Here is a 17,723-nt window from a genome sequence, read left to right as displayed (position 1 = left end):
CTTTTCTCCATTAAGTAGAGACACTGAGAGTGGTTGGTGGTGTATGATTTCTTTTTAAAAATCTCTCCAAGTTTCGATACGTGAAGCTGGAGAGGTAGACATTCAATAAACATGATAACAAAGGCATTTTCTCCACGTTTCTCCGCAGCCCACGAACATGCTGCTTCCCTGGGGCCCTCCACATCCACCCTGCCGATGGAGAGGACGAGCCTCCTTTTGCAAGGAGGTAAAGCAGAGTGGGGACAGGAGAGGAAGCAGGACAGGGTATGAAAGCAGACAGCTGAGCTGCAAGAGCTGCCCTGCGAACTCAGTTCTACGTAAACAAGTAACCTGGGAATTAACCACGGAAGAGTGGAATCTTTTCCATAAAGATCTGGAAAGCGTTCAGGCCTCGTTATGAAGGTTGGGACTTGTTTGCAGAGAGCAGACATCTTCCCGGGCTACAATAAAATCTCAAATTTTTAAACACGACAAAAAAAAAAAAAATCTTTGTAGCTGACTTTCTTTCAAGAACTGCTCTGGTTGGTTCAGAAAAATATTTGGCTGAAGCACATAGATGTTCAGACCTAGAGTCAGCTCAGAGTCAATAAGAACTTCTCCTGACAAAATCCGAGCACCCAGGCGATGACGTGACCATCCTTCCAAGGCCCAGCAGAGGCCATGGAGCCGCCAAACGAGCACTGGACTTGGCGTCCACGGGGACACGTGCGAGCAAAGCAGGAACACGCCTGACTGGTGGCTCTTACTCCACAAGGTCCTGAAATAACCGCCTGACTAGATGACCTTGGGCAGGCTTCCTTCCATCCAAAATCTAACCTGCAGATCACCTAACCTCCTAGCCCCGAGCAGCGGCCTCGCTGTGAATGAGGACATTCGCTCTTCAAGGAAAGAAGTGGGACTGTGCCTCAGGCAGGTGCTGCCTCTGCCCCTCTGGCTGTTGTCATCCCTCTGCTTCTGTCTCCGTGTGCCTTCCCCAGCCTGGATGGCCACCATCACCCCCAACACGGGTCAGCTGGACCCACGACCTCCTGCTCCGCCTTCCGATGTCAGCCAAGCTCCCCTCAAGCCCCCAGACCAAGTCAGCCCCTGCCTCACCCGCCAAACCCCTTCCACTTCTCATCTGCGTGTGTGCTTGCTGGACCGGCCTCTGCCTTGACCACTGGACTACAAGCTCCGTGAAGGCAAGAGTGTCTCTTCTGTTGACTTTTACAAATATCTCCTAAAGGAAGAAAATTAGGAAGGCAGGCAGGAAGCAGGCAACACCTATACAAACATAGCACATCACGAACAGAATTCCCAATGATGGGAAGGGGAGGAGGGTGACGTTTAAAATAGGATTTTCAATTCTGCAGCTTTTTCTGCCTCTCTAGGACTAGTCCCTATGGCACTGAAAGCCCACTTCCTGGTATCTCCCGGGCCTACGGCTGGCACTGGCTTCAATGGTAGGACTGTCCGGTAGGCTGGCCCTGGGCTCTGACACCCACAGAGCCGCCCCACCTGCCCCCGGTTCTGCTAGAACAGAAACAAGGGCCTCCGAGGGCCCAGAACTGGATTTCACTGCCCCTAACCTCAAGCATACCTCCCTGCCTCTCTAAATTAGCTTTCATACTCAAGAAAATACCAAAATGATATGTCTTAGCACATTATATAATTCTTACCTGTGGCCGGAAGCTTTGGGTTTTTTCTGTTTTGTTTTTCCCGTTTTGTTCTGTTTTTACTCAGTTTTGGTTCTTACAACCCCTCCAGGCAAATTTCTGAATGCACTCAGCCTACCCAGTTTCTCAGCACATGCCACAAAACCCCAGGACTGAGTTCAGGACAAAAGGAGGAAAAAAAAGGAAAAAGAAAATTCCCTCTTCCTTTTGGATCACTTTCATTCCTTTCCTGTAAAGGAAATCTGGAAATGTTTCAAAAACATCAAGTATTCAGAATTGACTAAAAATCCAAATTACCTTTCTCCCTTCTTTCCTTTTCTTTTTCTTTCTTTCTTCTTCTTTTGTCTCCTCAGCTACTTTCCCTTCTTCTATACTTCAAAGAGATAAAATACCCATTACTATGTCGTTAAATGAGTTCCTCCAGGTAACGAATTTGAAGGATTTACTGGTTTTTATGGGTGGGAGAAACCATATTTTTAGGTTAAGATAATTATTCATGGCATTACAGAGTGCCAGGGCTGGAAGCGTTTCAGTGTCACCCAGTTCTGTTCCAGCAGGTCGGGGTGGGCGGGGCGGGGGGCATGCTGCTGGAGCCTCCTCAGGGAACCCTCGCTAGGTCTGTCACCGCCTCTGCCTCTGCTTCCAGCCCTCAGCCACTCCTCCTCCTATGAAATTGGCTGCAAGAAACAAGTTACGTTGTCACAAAGCAATTTGGGCTGACTTTTTTTTCTGAACTTTCATACCCTGGGATTATTTTCACTTTCTGATGACAAAACAGTTTACGACATTGCCAGACCGTCTTTGGTTAACTCCGTTTTTCTGAGGTTTTCACACCCTGTCTTGCTGTTATAAAACCCTGAAGAGAAATGAATGATTTTGAAAAAAATCCAGAGACGCTTTTCCCTATGAACAGGATTCACTTTACAATGGAAAAAAGAGATGGAGGCGTTTCAACCTGGGGAGGGGGCACCCCTACCTGGACTGCCAGTCACCTCCCTCCCAGAGTGGTGGGTCGGTACAGTGGCACCTCCTGGTCTCCTCACAGCTTTCTGAGACCAGGAAGGACCTTCTGGTGACAGCAGGATTGTGTGAGCACATACCAGGGGTTCAACCTCCTCCTCCTGCCCCATCCACCCCCACTCCCACTGAGATCTGACCCAAAAGGGGCTTTGCAGACAGAGCAGAGGAGCTGTTTGCATGTCCCAGAGTAACTGGCTGGGCTTCTCAAAGCATCACAGGGTATGCAGACCCCGATCCCTAGTGATGTGACAATAGCATCCCACATGTCACATTCTGCAATTATTCCAGGGACACGATCGTGTGCCAGGACTCTTGCAAGCAGCATACTTGAAGTCTCTTTAAAATTCTCTTTGGGGATCTCAAAGAAGACTTTAAGAAAAATTTTCCAAAGGTAGTGTGAAGCTCTTACATATTTTCTGGCTGGTAATTTACATTCACGTCATTCAGTGAAACCACTGGCATCTTCACACTTGTCCTGACCCATCTGTTCCGTCATCAGTGCTGAGCCTTGAGGAGAGATGAAGAAAGGGCAGACCTCCAGGCTGCCCTCCTAAGACCTGCAATCCAGTTAGGCATGGAAGCCACCGGAACAGAACCTCAGAAGCAAACCCAGGCACCTCAGAGACCGTCTTTTTAAACTCTTCATTTCCCAGGTAAGGAAAGGTCAGTGAATCTGCCCCAGATCAAGGCTGACTTTCAAGTCTGACACACAGGGCATCTGGAGGAGGTTATGTGTTGGGTGATTAAGCTTATAACTGGAATCTCAAGCCACCGACTACTTTGGGCAAACAAAGTTAGAAACGTAGGGCAGTATCGTTTCCCCAAGTAGAGCTGGGTTTTCGAATTTCCTTAAAGGTTGTGTCCAAACGTGTAAAATGAAAATGATGTATTGAGGCAATTATCCAGCTACTTCATGTCAAAACTCCCAGAACCTTTGCCTCAATTAGTGAAATAACTGAGGCAAAAAATGAGCATATGGCTAATTCCAGGAATAGCTGCCTCCAGTTCTCACCTTCTCTGGGGGGTCAGAGGCAGAGCCAAGGGGATGGTGGAGACGAGTTGCCACTTATGAGCAGTTCCTGGGGAGCCGCTACGAGCATGGGGTCATCTCAGTGGCCGGGGTCCCCATCCTGGTTCCACGGCGTGACCCCAAGCCCACTCCAGTTCCCCATGTGAAAAAAGAGGAGGAGGAGGATGATGTCTAGTCTAACGGAACCGCAGGCAGGGCCGAGATGACCTATGGAGAGCGCCGAGCGAGAAGCCTGGTACCCCCGTCAAGTGCCTGACTAGGCGGCCGCTATCTTTACTACATTTATGTCACCATTACTATTATTCCCATCACCACCCGCTCTCAGGGTTTGTGTTTAGTGAACAGGTCGGTCTGTCTCTGGTCTGGTCTGTGTCACGCAGCTCCATGTTTCACGCTAGCCTCTTCTAGAAAGCCAGCTCGCTGAAGTGCATCACCAACGCATTACTTCGCTGTCTGTTGCAACAACTGACCCTTCATAGTCTAATCCAGAAAAAGAAGATCAAAGCTCATATATTTTAATGTCTTCTAAGCCTGTTGGAAAAGAATCGCGACGCTCTTATTAAAAAATTCTGCTTTCATATCATCTGCCTTGATAGCCCTAGTCTTAAATACAAAAGAAAAAGAAAAAAATCAGAAAGACAGAGGAAATAGTTATTCTTTTTAAAAGACCTTATCTTGTGAATAACTGCAAAGCATTCCATTTTAATAAGAAACACAAATTCAAACAATCAAAACAGGATCATTTTTATTTTAAATGTTAGGTCTGATGGTATTTGAGGCCCCAAGGCCACAAAGACGGCAAAGCGAGGAGAGGAACCAAGCTAGGAAGAAAGTGTCTGAACAGGTCTGAATGTGTCCCTCTCTGGGCTAAGCCGCAGGCAGACGTGAGTGGGACACGGCCAGTCAGGGTCGGGACTCTGCCTCTCAGAGATGAGATGATGTCCCTTGTCCCTGCACAGACATCCAGCTCAGCATCACGCCCCCACAGGCCTCTCCCCTGGAGGCAGTGAGTCTGAAATCTGGGCTCCACGGGGCAAAGGTGCCAACTCCCCAAACCAACATCTCACTTGGTTTCCCACATCCCATAGTACTCCTAAATACAGGGACAACTGGGTTCAACTGAATTCTGCAAGTGTAGCTCTAGCACAAATCCAGGCCACACAGACCATAAATACAGCCAGGAAACACAAGAGTCTCATGAAGTTCAAGTTCCTCCCTGCAGTCTTCGGCCACCATCTGTGGTGTGGAGGGTGTGACCCTGCAAGAGTAATGAGGGCTGGTCCTCGGGGGGGTGGGCGGGGGAGCCCCAGGTCTCTGGCAAGTTGAAGGATGCCCCCACCCCAAGCTGTGATGGAAGGAGAAACCCAAAAAGCAGAGTGCAGGGCCTGTGGCCTGCGGAAGGCTAAAGAGGGGGCGGAAGTCAGGTATCTCCCCAGAGACCAACAGGACCACAGGACTCAACGAGTTTATGGTTTCAGGTTGTAGAAATTTGAGTCACTGACTTTGAACAGGCAGGGCAGAGCAGAGGACTAATACACCAAGATCAGTGTCCCACCACAAGCTCCCACCAAGGGACACCTGAGCACAGAGGCCAGCCTGAGGTCCTCCTCCCCAGCCCACCAGCTTGTCCCTGCCTAGCCAGACACCATCCTCCCCTCCAAGGGGCACAGATTTCTCTCTCTCGGTCTTGACTTTGACATTTCCTGTTTCCCTGGGCCCAGATCAACCAAGATTTACACATTAGGTCACATTAAATGTGGGCTACAGTAATCGTGAAGAAGTCACCCCAAGATGGGCATTCCCGCAAATCCAAGTTCCCGCCGTACCCCCATCACCCGTTCGTCTCTGGCCACGTGGCCCCACTTTTTTTCCTGCAACAACAATACTGATGTCACCCAGGGTGCTGTCAGAGCAAACGACAGACCATGGTGGAGGGAGGGCTTGGTAAAGAGAAGAGGTCTGTACTGATGTTTTTTCCCAGGCTCTTATTTCATCTTTCAGGAGACTCATACACTGCTGGTGGGAACTGCATTTGGTACAATAGCTTGGAAAACTAGCCATGTCTACTGATACGGAGTATGCTGATTCCCAAAGACCAGCAATTCTACCCCTAGGTATGTGCCCAACAGAAACGCATCCCAGCGCTGGTCAAAGGCACATGCTAGAATCGGGATGCTCAGAGCCCCAGCTGTAAGGCCAAACTCAAGCTGCAAGCAATACCAGGGAAGAATCTCACAAACGTAGTATTGAGTGCAAAAAACGAGACACACAAGAAAACATTCCACATAGTTCCGTTCATATAAAGTACCAAGAACAGCTGAAACCAGCAGAGGCCATGGAGATCAGGGACTGGGGGCTGGGGGGTGGTCAGGTAGCAGAAAGGAACTGGGGGCTTCTGGAGTGCTGTTTATACACTTGACCAAGGTGCTCGCTGCACAGGTGAGTTCTGTTTATGCAAATCAATTGATCTATAAGCATCTGATAGGTGCTCTCTAATTAGGTCTGTTGTACACCACGGGGAAAGAAAAGTTCATTAGAAAAAAAAAAATTAGAACGGGTGGTGGTAGGTTTCTGCCCCATAAGAAACCAAAAGAGAAGCAAAGGGCATGCGGGCCATTTGACGCGGGCATGAAAGCGCCCATGCGTCCAGCCCTCTGGCCTTGACCACGAAGGACAATGTTCTCCAGACAGATTGAAGACCGTTTCCTTTCAGAGGCACCAAACCAAAGTCACCTCCGCTCATAGCCACTCAGGGCTGATTTTACAACCCAGCTCACAGTCCCGAGGCTAACGACCTCCAGTTCCCAAGTTCAAAGGGTTTCCAGGGTCTTTAAGGGCTCCATCTGGGGTGGACTTGGCAAGGAGGCCACAAGCCCCAGTCCTCCTAGGCCATGTCATGTGGCCAGCTCAGCCACCCGCAGGCCGGGCACACACTGGGCAGGTGTGATGTCGAAAGCAGGGGTGTAAAAGGGCTGTCTCTCACGTATTCTTTCAGCCACTTTTCATAGAAGACTTGTCATGGCAGAAGTTGCGAGATCAACAGCAAACCAAGCTTTCCTGTCAGGCCCCCAGGGAAGGGATCTCGTTCTTTGATCCTGGGGAGAGAGAGTTGGCCGGCTGTGTTTATCAACCCAGTGCCCAGGAAGCAGAAGCCCATCACATTCTGAACTTTTTTTTTTTTGGCCACATTGTGCAGCTGCGGGATCTTAGTTCTCTGACCAGGGATCAAACCCAGGCTGCCTACAGTGGAAGCTCGGAGCCCTAACCACTAGACTGCCAGGGACATCCCCACACGCCGAACCTTAGAGAGAGCAAACCCCAGGTCCTGCCACCTCCCTGGGAGGCGTGTGCCGTGAGCTCACCTCGACCAACCCTGTGCTCACCCGACATCACAGACTCTGCCCTCCAGGAGGTCTCTCAGGACCCTCCCTCCCTGCCCTCTGGGCTCAGAGCTTCCTTGGTGCCCCACGCTCCTCCCAGCTTCCTCCATCATTCCCTGGAACTCTGCGACCCCTCCCTGCACCCCAGGCCAAGCTGGCTCAATGCACCCCCAGGTATGCTCACACATCCCCCCGGCCCCCCACATCTCCCCCCAGCACTCATCACTGTTGAAACTAACCATCTGACTCAGTGTTTGTACCTCGTCCACCCACTAGAACCCAAGCTCCATGAGGGCAGGGACCGGGCATGTCTTAGCCACCACGGGCTCCCCAGCAGCCAGTGTTCACTTCCTCGTCTGTGTCCCTCTGTGGGTTAAGGCTCAGAGTGGGGACACCACGGCATTCCCAACACCTGGCTGTCCATCTGTCTTATTTCTCCCTCTCCCTGACATCTCCTGTGGAAAGAGTAGCGTGCAGCCATGGGGCAAGTCCTAGAATCAAATCTCAGCCCAGCCACAGCCAGCTGGTTGACCCTGGGCAAGTTACCAAACCTCTCTGTGCTTTAGCTGCCCCTCTATAAACAAGGACCATGTCATCTACCTCTCAGGGCTGGAGGACGACTGACTTAGGTTAAGCACTGACCACAACGTCTCAAACATGATAGTATTATTTTCTTACATCTTTACAGTTTCCTTCCATTTGAGGCTATTGTCTAAGAAGGCCCACTCACAGGCCGGACCAGGGACCCAGAACCTGATTCATTCATTCATTAACAGGTTTCATTCAGTGCGGCTGGGCGAGGCATGGGACACAGCGGGCAGACACCACAGACGAGATCCCAGCTGCTTCGGTGCTGGTGAGGTTTTGTGGAGGGGAGAGGTTGTTTGCTCATTCATCTTTTCATGTTTCCCTCTCTCTCTCTCTCGGTTTATGCATCAAGATTTTTTCCCCATTAGCTTTAAACCCAGCATATTATTTAACTTATCTAAGACTCCTGCACCAGGTAATACAAATATTGTGGGCTTTTTTCCCCTATTATTTTTCTTTTCAAAATAAAAACAATGATTATGGATGTCTTCACAGAGAAAATTAAAAAAAAAAAAAAGCTTTTGTGTGCACACCAAGGTGCTATAACTTCATTTCCTGAGTAAGTTAAGTACTGGCTGAGCGCAGCCTTGAAAGGGAGGATCTGATTCCAGACACCCAGGTACCAGCCAGTCTCGGGCTCAGCAAGGGCAGCCGTGGACTCCAGAACCACCCAGATTCCTGACGAGTTCTCTCTCCCCAGCCAGGAGGTTTATAAAAGCCAGTTTCTTTCTCTCTTTGAGCATCACAGCCCCATTCAGACCCATCAGCTTGTGACAATGAAAGGAGAGCACAGCGTCCCGGCTCCCTTTGAGCTCACACCCCCAGTGACCTCTGTACAAACTGAGAACAAAAGGGGGGACTCCAGTGGCGGTCCACAGTAACTCCCCCGAGATGCGGCTCTGAAGAGCTTTCCTTAGGGATTCTGAACAGTGCAACCCCCAGGCTCCTCCCCCAATAAAAAATAATTTTAATCCTCATTCAAGATCCCCAGTTCCAATTTAAAACCTGCAAGTCCCAGCTCTCCTCCGCTGGAACCTCCCCTCTCTTTGGCAGGCAGCCCTGGATGCTACTTTCCGCTTCTCCATCGGCTTCTAAGAGGAAACAGGCACCCACAGAGCCTGTACAAGTCCCAGCTCAACACGCTGGAGAGAACAAAGACTTAACACAAAGAAGAACCCGGCCCTCTAAGCCCTGCAGCCGCTTGCTCCAGAGAAGGGATGCTTCGGGTGCTGGAGTCTGTTTCCTCGCCAAGATGCGCTATCCGCCCCCTCCCACCCCCGACTTTGCAGGGTTGGGAAAGGAGGAGGGTAACCTACAGTGGCCCTGAGATCCTGGATGCTCTCCAGGGGCCTTCCACTTATCAGGGAGGGCAGAGCCCAAGCAGTGGACACCAGAGATGAAAGCCAAGATAGGATGGGGCTGGCCCTCTAGGGACCGAGGCAGGGGGCTGCAGACAGAAACACACATTAACCATTGCGAGCTGCTGGATTTTACCACCCTTGTATATTTTGCAGTGAAAAATCATGGGCTTTATATACACACATACACATGGGCACACACACAAAATCTAGAAGGGTTTGTATTCTTCTCCAAGCTGAGCTGTCAGACAGTAGGAATTTTGGTCCTTGTGCCTGTCCATTCTGAAGAGCCCAAAGGTGGATTTTTCCAGATTCCTGATGCATGGAACCTGAGAAAGCCATACGAGATCCCACCAGCAGACCAGGACAATCCCTCCATGAACCGATTCAGCTCAGCGAATCTCTCCTGAGCACGTACAGTGGTCAGGCACTCTGCCAGGGCCTGCAGAGCACACCAAGGTGACACGGCCACATCCCTGCCCTCCCGATGCTTACAATCTACTGTTCACACTAGTTGCTACAGGTCAAGGTGGTCTAGGATGAGCACGCTATGGATGCCCAGGGCCAGCACCCATGCAGTCACACAGGGCCTGGCCCCCCAAAGGGCCCTGCACTTGGTTTAATGCTCTGCTGCCCCCATTCTGAAGTTCTTAATAATTTTTTCATAAGGGGCTTGCGTTTCCATGTTGTACCAAGGCCTACAGATTATAGAGCCAGTTCTGGAGATACCAAAAGAGTAACACAATCAGGATTAAATGGAGAGAGAAATCACAACCAGAGAGCTTCTCCTATTCCTGGTACATGTAACAGCTAAAGTACAAGTGAATACTTAGAAAACGGCATCATGCCCTGGGTTTAATCCCATCATTGGTTTAAGTAGAGAGCTTTCCAGGGTCATTGCAGAATCAGAATCGTCCACACTATACCAGGAGTGAAGTCAGCAAAAGCAGTTTCCATGAGCCTGTTTACCATAACTCTGATCTATAACAGTATCTTCTCTAATGCCTGATGATTTTAAAAATATGGGGACCTTTAATTTATCAAGCTAATGTGATTACAAAGCCATCCCAGAGTCTAGCCATCTCACAGGCTCTCAAGCGGAGGCCCCTCCTGTGAAATTTATGACCTGAAGCTTACGCTCCTCCAGCCCCTTTAAATGGGAACATCTTTACCTTCATTGAGGGATGAACTCATTCCTCCATCTTAAAAAAAAATTAAGCCCTTCCACAAGTGCCCTGCTCTGTTAGTTTTTACCACTCGTCCCCAGACAGCGAGGTTTAAATACCATTTACCAAGGAGCTTAATTTTAACCTTCCTTTGCGGAGGATGCAAAATCAATTATGTATCTGCTGATAACGCCCTCTCATCTCGTTCCAGTGGCATCTCACAATTAATGCTGCCCATGAGGCTGGCCGGGAGCAGCTTCATACAACACCTTCTGGTTATTACAAGCATCACTCTGACCCAGAGCTTCACGTAGAAGGTTCAGACACAGCACGCTGCATGGGGATTTTGCATCTTTAAAGAAATCAGTTTGTAGATGGCTTAATTAAAATACACCAGAGCATAATTCAGTTGAAATTGAGGTTCCCATCAAACCTCAAATTAGGCAGCAGAAACCATCCCGACCTTAAAAGTACCTACAAGGGACAAAGTAGAAATTTCACTCAGCTCTTTGGAGTGTTTCTTCCTCTACTGATATAACTGTTTTCACCAGTGAAACCAACTGCACTCAAAGATAGAAGGGATATGACATCGTCTCAGCCAAGCCCCTCATGTAGCAAGTGAGGAAAAAGGCTCAGAGAAATCAAGTAAGCAGCCCCAGGACACACAGCAGTGAGTGAGAACTGGGACCAGAGGTGTAACGGCCTGAAAAAATGAGGGCGGCCCTGCAAGGTAGGAGCCAGCAACCTCTGAAGTCAGACTGCCTGGGTTTGAGTCTCAACGCTATCATTCATAAGCTATCAAAACTTGGGCAGGGCGACCCTCTCTAGCCTCAGTTTTCACATCTGTAAAATAGGAGTGTTAATTGTGTCTGTTTCAAAAGTTGCTGGGAGTAAATGGAATAAAGTCCGGCACATACTAAGTACCCATATGTGGGTCACTATTATCAGAACTCGTTTCTCAATTCCCTGTCCTGTGTTCTATTTCACCAAACTGTTCTCTGTTATTATAGGTTCCTTATCTCTGAGAATCTCCCGGATCTAGGGAAGAAGGCTATCTGCGTGCACACCCCAGGGATGAGGCAGCTACAAAGCACCAGCTGGGCACATGGAGACATGAAAAGCATAAATCGTGAGTCCTCCAGAATTTGTTGATCTGATCAAAGCTAATTTTAACTGATGGCCAACTGGAAGCGATCCAAAAACAATCCAAAAGACAAATGACAACACTGAAGTTCATGAAATTCTAAAATGCTTCCAAAGTGCTGTGGAGTCCTAGGTTTAATGAAATTACATGGCAGTAGAATAAGGTCTGGAGCTCAGTGACAGTATTGTACCCATGTCAATTTCCTGGTTTTGATAATGTTCTATGGTTACGTAAGACGTTATCATTGTGGGAAGCTGGGTGAAGAGTACACAGGAACTCTGTACTATTTTTGTAACTTCTTGTGAGTCTAAAGTTATTTCCAAATAAAAAGCGAAAATAAAATTATGAGACAGAATCTAGGAACGCCAAAAGATTAAGGAGGCTCTCGGAAAGTCTTCAACACAGCAAAACGTCTGGGGGTAGCCGTGAGAGGACAGAGGAGGAAGTCAAGTCCTGAGGGAGGGATGGGGCTTGGTCAAGGCCAGGGAAAGAAAGTAATGCTCAAGGCAGGGGCCACACAGGCACAGGAGTCTGCTCTGCCCTGGTCCCCCTCCAAAGGGTCCCCTCTCCCCGAACCAGGCTGCCTGGAGCTGTCCCTGAATTCAAGGGGACAGCCACATGCTCACCTTTGGGATTTCACACACTATTTCAGTCTTGTTTTTATGAGTGTGGTTTCAGCTGCTCACCCAAGACTTCCCCCGTCGAGCACATGCTTATATAAAAATAACTTCTGCTCACAGGCCAAACCCTACGTGAGAAGATGAGGAGGATGGGGGTTTTCCTTGCTTCTCACTAGCGCTGCTTTTTGAAACTGCAGCAGCTGCAGGCCAGCCAGCATAGGACAAGGGTTCTTCACCCAGAGATGAGACAATGAGAAAGCAGAGCCATAAAGGAAAATCTGGGGGATGTAGAACAGAAAAGAATGGGCGTCACCCCAGGCGTGCTATAAACCAAGTCCTCTCTCTGACTGGCTCTCCCGAGCCTATCTGATCCCATCCCATCCACTGATCCCCTCCTGGGATCTTGGCACTGGCTGTTCCCTCTGCCTGGGATGCTCTTCCCAAGCTGCAGCAGTGGTGCCTTCTTGTCATTCAAAATCAGCTTAGATGTCACCTCTTTGGAAAGGCCTCCTCCAATCACCCAGTCACTCCCATTCACATAGCACTTATTACTGTCTGTTCTGATATTTACGAACTTTTGTTCACATAGTGTATGAGAATATACACTCTGTGAGTGCAGGGACCCTGTCTCTCTAGTTACGGCTGGGTTCCCAGCTCCTAGGACAGCAGTGGGTACACAATAGGTCCTCCATCACTGGAGGGTGACTCTTCTTTATTTATTTATTTATTTATTTATTTATTTGGTTGCACCAGGTCTTAGTTGTGGCAGGCAGGCTCCTTAGTTGCAACTCATGGGCTCCTTAGTTATGGCATGCATGTGGGATCTAGTTCTCTGATCAGGGATCAAACCTGGGGCCCCTTCATCGAGAGCATAGAGTCTGATTCCCTGAGCCACCAGGGAAGTCCCTGGAGGGTGACTCATAAAGGGGGTGCAGAGCCTGAGTCAGAAGAGTTGAAGACGAAGGGTCAGGCTCCCAGTGGTCTTCATCAACAAAGCTGAAGGATCGGGGGCAAGTCACTTCAGCCCTGCAGGTCTCAGCTTCTCCAGCTGTCAAAAGCAGGGTGAGCAGGATACGACAACAACCTAGACGACCGGTGAGACCCTTGCCGTTTCTGCACGGTGGGTCAAGGTTTTCAATTAATCAGTGTATCCCTGCCTTTCCTCCTTTCACCCATTTGTCCATCCATCTGATCATTCTTTCCCATGGACTGGGTCCTGAGGATAAAACCTTGAGTAAGACACACCTCCTACCCTAAAGGGACAGATAATCTCCTAGTGGCAGAGACAGAAAGGAGATAATTCCTGCACTGACCAGCTAAGGGCCAAAGGAGACCCCTGGGCCTCTGGCTGGGCCACTGTGGAGATGAGGGCTGCGGCCATTCATGCAGAGAAGGAAACCAGAGCTAAAATCCCACAGATGCTGCCGTGATGAAACACGTATGTTAATTACATTCAGGGAATCTGATCAAGAAACCCAAAGAGGCTCACAGTCTAGAACAGAGGACAAAAGAGGCTTGCTCCTGAGATCTCTGCAGAGTTATCTGTCCCCGCATCTTTCCTATGGAAGAACTGGAAATCCTCCTCAGAAGAACAATTATAACCACTGCTACGTTCCGTCTTAACTAAAGAGCTTAACACACCCACCCACGTACGAACAGGAGCACACATGCAAACACAAGAACATACACACACAGGTGTCCTGGGCCCACCCCTGAAGAACTCACGTAGGACTGGAGTGTGTGTATTTCTGTCAAAAAGCCCCACAGGGGTTCCGATGCGGCACCCTGGAGTCAGAGCCAACAAGCTTCCTGCAAAGCTTCCTTCTGATTACAGTTGTAGAGGGGCATCTGGTGTCAGCGATAACAGCATGAAATGTATCCAGGAGGATCTTAACAGGTGAATTTGCCTAAGCATCACAAAACGAAAGCGAGTCTGGGGACTCAGCTCAACACCCTGGGATGCACCCCCAGCCCCGGCACACGCCCGCCCGGGAGAGCTGCCTGCTGGCCCCACACGTTTCCTTCCGTGCTGTGGCCCAGCCTAACTCTTTAAAAGACAACTTCATAATGCACCCCGGAATCACAATCACAGCCCCTTGCTTATGGGCTCGGCCAGATCAGATAAAATTTCATTCTCTGAATTGGTTCCTAATTTAATTACTCCCCGGATAAGCGCTGGCCTCCGTTGCTGCAGGGGAAGAATTTGGGAGGCGCTGGCGCCACGAGCCACGAGCTGCAGTTCTCGTTTGGCAGCTGGTGGAGGATGAGTCGTTCTGGGGCCTTTGCAGGTCAAAGCGGGGTTAGGGCAGTGGGCTCGCGCCAGGCAGTCACTGTCTGTCCACCCAACAAGCCTGCATTTATTGTCCCCCGCCAATCAAGAGGGTGACCTGTAGTTTTACTAAGTGCTCAGGGAAAACATTCAGGGTAACTGGACTGACTCTAAAAACCCCGATTCAGTCCTGACTCTGTGTGGCCTCACTGGGCCTCAGTTTCCCCATCTACAAAATGGGGCTGGACTATATTTCCCTGAAGCCTTTTCCAAGCTCTAAAATTCAGACAATTCAGGGGGATCAGAACCTCATCCGAGAATCAAGCCTTCTCTAGGGCCAGGGAAAAAGCATATAAAAAATAAATGAATCATTATTAAAAGCAAATAAAAATGTCATAAATTTTAATTCTAGAAATGGAAACGTGTCCACACAAAAACTCATAAATGAATGTTTATAGGAGCATTATTCCTAAGACCCAAAAGGTGGTGACCACCCAAATGTCTATCAACAGATGAATGGAAAAATAAAATGTGGTCTATTCATGCAATGGAATATTATTAGGTCATAAAAAGGAATGAAGTACTGATTTAAGCTACCATACGGATGAACCATGAAACATTACGTTAAATGAAAGAAACCAGGCACAAAAAAAACACATATTCTATGATTCCACTCATCTGAAGTCCAGATTAGAGAAATGAACAGAGACAGAAAGTAGATTCCTGGTTGCTCAGGTCTGGAGGTTGGGGGTGAATGGGGAGGTACATGGTTTCTTTCTGATATAATGAAGTGTTCTACAATTAAGTATGGTTCTGGTTGCACATGTCTGTGAACATACTAAAAACTACTGAACTGTATACTTTACAAGGGTGAATTCTGTGTTAAGTGAATTACACCTCATTAACGCTGTTTTATACAAAGGATAGGTTGAATGGGCAAAAAAGCCTGTTGCACGATTTTTAAAAATAAATCAGATGAGAACTCTGTAAAATAAATATATACACACATAAATACACACACACACAATCTCCCTAAACAGTCCTGCAGCTCCATAACTGGTCCAAAAGTACATTAAAAAAGAAGAAAGAAAGGAAGGAAGAAAGGAAGGAAGGAAGGAAGGAAGGAAGGAAGGAAGGAAGGAAGGAAGGAAGGAAGGAAGGAAGGGAGAAAGAGAGAGAAAAGAAACTGCTGACTCAAAAGTGGGCAGGCCTGCATTTTTCTATTGATTTGTTTCAGTTTTAACAGCCAAAAGGCAAATTTGTTTTCTACCATCTAAATGGCAACTGAGGTTTCATCCACTTTTTAATACATCATTTTTATTCTCTGAGCCAAATTGTGAACAATGCAAAAGGCCCGCAGAATTTCAACTGTCGACCCATGGGCAAAGGATTTTTTTTTTTTTTTTTTTGGCCTGGAAGCTACTTCCTATAAAAAGGCCACATTTGCTAAGATCACTCTTCCCTTTTGTACATCTTTCCATATCTAATTTCTCACAGAAACTGCTACAGAGCTGGTATAAATAGCTTTTCAAAGTTAGGGCGACACAGATGTCAGGCTGATTCCACTCTCACTCATCGGCGCGTCCTTTCATCCTCTCATTTTGTGCGACTGATAACTTTCTTAGGCAATTTCAACATGTCCTAAAAGCAGCTATTTCCTCTGACTTTCAAAACAGTGTGCCTGGATGACTGGCCTGATGTGGGGTTGGATGGGGCCTTCCTGGAACTATTATCTTTTTATCAAGAATTGTGACAGAATAAGGGAAGGTCATGTCATTGTGGGTCAGGCCACAGATGACCACAGAAAAGGTAACGGTGAGCTTCCCATAGTTCAAGAACATTCAGGTACACAAGAAGATGGTCCTCCCTAAGGACTCACCATTTCTGAGGACTCACCATTTCTTGTTTCTTTCAGACAAGAAATACTGATGGGTCAAAGTAACAGGCAACCATGGAAGTTTAGTGCGTAACGCTGGATGGTACGTGGGGCAGCGTGGGGGCTACAATTCAGCTCTCCACACCCCTCCCCTCAGACCACTGCCCTGCTTTACTTCCTCCCCTGGATGGGGCTCAGCATCCTGGGACCCCAAGCAGAGAGATGCTTGAAACTCCTATAGCCAGGACACCATGCCCTTTGTAAGACAGAGGATTCCTGCTACCTCAACTGAGTCCCGGTCCTAAGGCAATAGTGCGCAGAAGAGGAGCTGGCCCCACCAGCGAGAAGGGCCCTGGGCTGGCTGGAATGCCAAACAAAGGAGGTCCTGATACCAGCCAACCAGAGCTGGGCACCCCGGCCCTGCCAAGACTGCCCTGGGTCCCCACTCATTTGTCCTTCCCCTATGATGACAGGGAGGTTTCCAGGTGGGGGATGAGCCTGGATTCGGGACTGGTTTATGGACCAGGCTGGCCCCCTCCAACAGACCAGATGACCCCCACTCTTCATTTGCTGAGACTCAGGAGAGAAGCTTTCCATCAAGGGCAACCCAACACACACACATACAGACACACACACACACAAAATATGCCAGAAGCAGAGGCTCTGGCCCAGCCTGACTGCAGCCCCCAATCTCGCATTCCAGAAGAGGGCAGAGACCAAATAAGTGGTGATACCCTGCCTCCAGCAAATGTCTGGCAAACCTGTGCTGTTCTTCATGGAAAATTAAAAAGCTAAACTGCCCCAAGAATCTGATAGAGGATGACATCCTACAGAGGCCTTCAGACTTCAACCTTGAACCAGAACCGAAACCATGGAAAGAACACTAACCCCCACATTCTTCCCCACATCTTCCTAAAGCAATGGCAATTCTGAAATCAGGTGTCTGGTTATGTGACACCAGCCCCCACCTGGATGTCCAGGAAACTGAGGACAGAGAAGCCAGCCAGTCCCACAGGACCTGGGCCAAAACCTCACCCTGCCCAGGGTGGCTGCAACTTAACAGACGGCGTGATCATAAGTGTCTGTCGGGAAACCCAACTACTTGGCCCAATTCCCTGGGGCAACCCCGCTTTCTTGTAATCCTGGAGAACCCTTACGTGCACCAAGCAAATACGGTTCTGTGTGTGGACATTTGGAAGTCTCTTTATATAAACAGGTTCACAAATCAGAGGCAATAATCCTCTGTAAACCAACAGTCTGATTTTTGGTTTGGAAATTATGGTCCCTATAAATACACGCTAGGACATGCTTTATATTTTTAATGCAAATATTTACATTCCAAACAAAGGAGCGTGGAACTTCAAGACAAGCTATTTATACCGGCTATAAGAAACACTAACAGCCCCCACATTTCTTGTCTGAGTAAATAGCTCCTGCTTCTATTCCTGAGATACCAACCAAATTTCCACAACATTTGTTCCCAAAACTCTCAAGACACAAAAAACTGTGGTTACAGGGACTTCCTAGGTGGCACAGTGGTTAAGAACCCACCTGCCAATGCAGGGGACATGGGTTTGAGCCCTGCCCTGGGAAGATCCCACATGCCACGGAGCAATT

The 17,723-nt window shown here is 48.5% G+C and overlaps 1 protein-coding gene across 4 annotated transcripts in view; it reads right to left on the bottom strand.

The window, feature by feature from the left end:
* Window positions 1–17,723, bottom strand: part of CHST15 (carbohydrate sulfotransferase 15) — a 74,674-nt gene that overhangs the window by 48,602 nt on the left and 8,349 nt on the right. Inside the window, exon 1 of one of the 4 annotated variants that reach the window (XM_057737386.1) lies at window positions 1,953–2,176. The exons of the other annotated variants lie outside the window; for them this stretch is intronic. The gene's annotated coding sequence lies outside the window, so the exon portion shown is untranslated. Of the gene's footprint in view, window positions 1–1,952; window positions 2,177–17,723 lie in introns of those variants that run through there. 4 annotated transcript variants of the gene reach the window in all.

Source organism: Hippopotamus amphibius, chromosome 5, assembly GCF_030028045.1.
Source record: "Hippopotamus amphibius kiboko isolate mHipAmp2 chromosome 5, mHipAmp2.hap2, whole genome shotgun sequence".
Classification (NCBI taxonomy): Eukaryota; Metazoa; Chordata; class Mammalia; order Artiodactyla; family Hippopotamidae; genus Hippopotamus; species Hippopotamus amphibius.
This window is presented reverse-complemented; position numbering and strand designations above follow the sequence as displayed.